This window comes from Mus musculus, chromosome 3 (assembly GCF_000001635.26).
Source record: "Mus musculus strain C57BL/6J chromosome 3, GRCm38.p6 C57BL/6J".
NCBI classification, from domain to species: Eukaryota; Metazoa; Chordata; class Mammalia; order Rodentia; family Muridae; genus Mus; species Mus musculus.
In genome coordinates this window covers 75,504,074-75,508,952 of record NC_000069.6, presented here as the reverse complement: position 1 = coordinate 75,508,952, position 4,879 = coordinate 75,504,074, and positions in this window count along the sequence as shown.

Here is a 4,879-nt window from a genome sequence, read left to right as displayed (position 1 = left end):
GGTTCATTCAGGCACCAGCATTTCTTCATGTTCAGTGAGTTGTGTGGGTGTTTGCTCAGCAGTGGCAGCTTGCTGTAGGTTAGAGCAAACGTTTGTCTAGGTGGTGTAAGGATTTTCATGGGAACCCTTTGGCTAGCAACTCAATTACATGCAACCTAGTCCAGCCACTAGAAGCCTTGCCTGGTTATAAAACATGATCAGTTTTCTGGATAGGTATCATTTGCAAAATTTAAATCAAGATCAGATAAACAATTTAAATAGACCTATAACTCTTTATGAAATAGGAGCAATCTGTTAAGTTCCCCAACCCCAGAAAGCCCAGGGCCAGATAGTTTTAGTACAGAAGTCTTTCAAAGAATAGTTGATGACAATACTCCTCAAATTACTCCACAAAATAAAAACAGAAAGAACATTGTCCTATTCATTTTATGAAGCCGCAGATACACTAATACACAAACCAGCTAAAGATTCAATAAAAACACAATTACAGGCCAATTTACCATATGAACATATAAGCAAAACTACCTAATAAAAAACTTGAAAAACAGATCCAAGAATATGCCAAAAATTTATCTACCATGAGCAAGTAAGTGGTCTCAATCTCAGAAATTATAGGGTGGTTCTTTACATGAAAATCAGTAACTATAATCCACCATAAAAACTACACACACACACACACACACACACACACACACACACACATTATCCTCTCATTAAATGCAGAAAAGTCTGGTGATGAAAGCCAACACCCCTTCAATATAAAAGTAATGAACATATTAGGCATACAAGAGACATACCTCAACATAATAAAGGCAACTTACAGTAAGCCTAAAGTCAACATAAAGATAATGAAAAAAAAAAAAAAACTCAAAACAATTCCACTAAAATCAGAAACAAGACAAGAGTATCCATTCTGTCCATATCAATTAACAGAGTATGTGAAGCTTTAGCTAAAGAAATAAGACAGTAAAAGAAGATCAAGGTGATACAAATTGGAAAGTAAGATGCCAAAATATAGTTATTCCCAGATGATATAAGAGTATAAATAAATGACCCTCAAAGTTCCAAAAGAGAACTTCTACATGTGATTAACACTTTCAGAAACATGGCTGGATAAAAGATTCACCCTAGAAAATAAAAATTAATAGTTCTACTATATACAAAGGGCAAATGTACTTGGAATGAAATAGAGAAACAACGCCTTTCCCAGTAGCCTCTAATAATATAAAATATTATGGGGTAACACTAACCAAGCAAGTGAAAAGACTTCTATGATTAAACAAAAGTCAAATCTTTGAAGAAAGAAATTGAGAAATATTAGAAGATGGAAAGATCTCCCATGCTCATGGAGCAATAGAATTAACTTAATAAAAATGACCATCCTACTAAAAGTTGTCTACATACTCAATGCAATTCCTATGAAAATTTCAATCAATCCTTTGCAGATCTTGAAAAGAATTCTCAAATTTATGTGGAAGACAAAAATCCTAGGATGTCTAAAACAATCCTGAAGAATAAAAAAACTTCAGGTGATCCTATCATTCTCAATTTCAAGTTGTAGTACAGAGCTATAGTAATAAAACCTGCATAGTGCTGGCATGAAAATGGACACATTCATCAGTGGAATCAAATTGTATTCACAGACATAAATCTACTCAGCAATGGATACCTGTTTATTTTATAAGCCTGAAATGCACAATGGAAAAACAACAGTGTCTTCAATAAATGGTGCTGGTCAAGTTGACAGTCTCCGTGTAGAAGAAGGTAACTAGATCCATGATAATTGCCAGGCACCAGATATAAGTCCAAGTGGATCAAAAACCTCAAATTTAGATACACTGAACCTGATCGAAGAAAAAGTGAAGAATAGCCTTGAACATATTGACACAAGAGTCAACTTTCTGAACAGAACACTGATAGTACAGGGACTAAGATCAAGATCAACAATAGATAGCCCCTCATAAAACAGAAAAGCATCTGTAAAGCAAAGGACACTTTTATTCTGACACAGCAGCAGCTCAGAGAATGGGACATTCTTACCAACTCCACATCAGATTGAGCACAATTTCCACTATAGATAAAGAACCCATTGTGGGGAAGTTTGGAACCAAACTTCAGCAAAGAAAACAGATAAAGATCTTTGCTATTCCTTCTCTAGAGTACTAATGCCATAATGGGGGCCACACCCTTTTGTCTGAAAATATATTTACTTCCTTAAAGCCATTGGTCACATTTAGATGTAGGGTTTCAAAGTCTGAGTTTTAGATTAATACTACCTGCCTGGTTTGTGAAATTCAGAATTCTTGTAAGGACATTGTGGCACTAATAAAGTCAAGTGCCCCTAAAAACAATAAGGCAAATAATGTTGTTCACATAGGGGAATCATCATGTGATTCCCCCTCAAAAAAAAAATAGGAGGAACAGAGATAAAACATACAAAGTTGGAAAGCACCAGCCAGAAGGAACACTGAGTACAAGTACTCTAGAACAGGATACAACCAACAAAAGACCCAAACCAAACCGAACAACTAAACAGACTAAACAGGGAAAAATGAAGGTCACATACTGATAATTAATCCCTGTGACATTCCTCCTTCTCTATTCCCTCCCAGAAATCACCCACCTAGATACAATTTGTTTTATTTAATTTAAATTTTAATTTATTTTTTACACTCCATATTCCATTTCCCACTCCACCCCCATCCACCCTCTGACTGTTCCACATCCCACACCTCCTCCCCACCCCACCATGTCTCCACATGGATGCCCTACCTCCCACCCTACCTCTATACATCCTGGGGCCGACAGTCTCTTGAGGGTTAGGTGTATCATCTCTAAATGAACACAAAACCAGAAGTCCTCTACTGTATGTGTGTTGGGGGCCTCCTATCACCTGGTGTATGCTGTCTGTTTGGTGGTTCAGTGTTTGAGAGATCTCAGGTATCCAGATTAATTGAGACTGCTGGTCCTCATACAAGGTCGCCCTTCTCCTCAGCTTCTTTCAGCCTTCCCTAATTCAACAACAGGGGTCAGCCTCTTCTGTCCATTGGTTGGGTGCAAATATCTGCATCTGACTCTTTCACCTGCTTGTTGGGTCTTTTGGATGGCAGTCATGATAGATCCCTTTTTGTGAGCCCTCCATAACCTCAGTAATAGTGTCAGGCTTTAGCTCCCCCCACCCCCCTTGAGCTGGATCCCACTTTGGGCCTGTCACTGGACCTTCTTTTCCTCAGGATCCTCTCCATTTCCATCCCTGTAATTCTTTCAGACAGGAACAATTATGGATCAGAGTTGTGACTGTGGGATGGCAACCCCATCTGTCACTTGATGTCCTGTCTTCCTGCTGGAGGTGGGCTCTATTTAAGTTACCTCTTCCTACTGTTGGGCGTTTCATCTAAGGTCCCTCCCTTTGAGTCCTGGGAGTCTCTCACCTCCCAGGTCTCTGGTGCATTCTGGGGGTTCCCCCAAGCCTCCTATTCCCTGAAGTTGCCTGTTTGCATTCTTTCTGCTAGCCCTCAGGTCTTCAATCCTTTTCCCTCACCCAATACCAGATCAGGTTCCCCTCTCCTCACAATTCCCCTCCACCTATCCACATTCCCTCCCAGGTCCATGTCCTCCCTTCCCTCCCCATTTATGATTGCTCTCTCTCCCAAGTGGGACTGAGGTGTCCTCACTTGGGCACTTCAGCTTGTACAGCTTTTTGGGTTCTGTGGAATGCATCTTGGGTATTCTGTACAGTTTCGGGGGTTTGTTTTTTGTTTGTTTGTTTTTGATTTTTTAGCTAATATCCACTTATTAATGAGTACATACCATGCATGTCCTTTTGCGTCTGATAGAAGAATGGATACAGAAAACATAGTTCATTTACACAATGAAATAATACTCAGTTATTAAGAATGAGGACATCCTGAGTTTTTCAGGCAAATGGATGGAACTAGAAAATATCATCCTGAGTGAGATACACCAATTTTCTAACTGATGTTTTTCTGGGGATATTTGTAGATGGAATTTACATTGTAACCTTAGTTTTCCCAATGTCTCTGTGCAGACTGGAGCACTACTCTCTTACCAAACAGACTTCCTTATATAAATCATAGTGCCCCAGGCTTCGGATACCTCCTTGAAATATTTAGAAGCAAGTCTTCACTCCATGTTAACCATTTCTATTCCTTGTACTCTCTTCTAAAAATTATTTTTGTAAGTACACAGGATAGTGTATTCCTTTTTTAAAATTAATTATTTTATCTATTTACATTACAAATGTTGCTGCCCCCAGGGTAGGGTATTTCTTTACAATTCGTTCTGACATCTATACCACTATCTATTGTCCCTAGGTCTTCATCGTTCTCAAATGCTCCTCATGCTGCCTCCCACTGGTCACCTTTCTGCCCCAACCTGAATTCTTCTAATCTGTTTTAGAAAAACTAACCTGAGGTTTTGTCGTTGTTGGTGGTGGCAATTTTTTTGTCCTTACTTCCTTCTATTCATTCTGTCCTCTAGGGGGTGAGGGGAAGACTGTACAGAGCAGTGGGACTGTTGTCACAGGATTCTTCAGAGATAACAACCATATAATCACATACGTCCACTCATGAGATTTAGGAATGTGTGTTAATTTTAGAAACCCACAAGTCTGCAAGGCAAGCTGACGAGCAGGAGACCTAGAGTGGGCTCCATCTATGTCTAAAAGTCTTGCAACTAATTGAGCCGTGATTTAATTTGTAGCCAAAGACTACCATACCTAAGATCCAGAAGGAACCAGTCTCAGCCTAGGCCAGTGTCTTGCTCAAAGCTATAAGGAAGAGCATCCTCAGAAGAGGGGCAGCTGTTTCCTTTCATGCCCAGCTTGACTGAATGGAGGAGGCCCACACTCATTATGGAG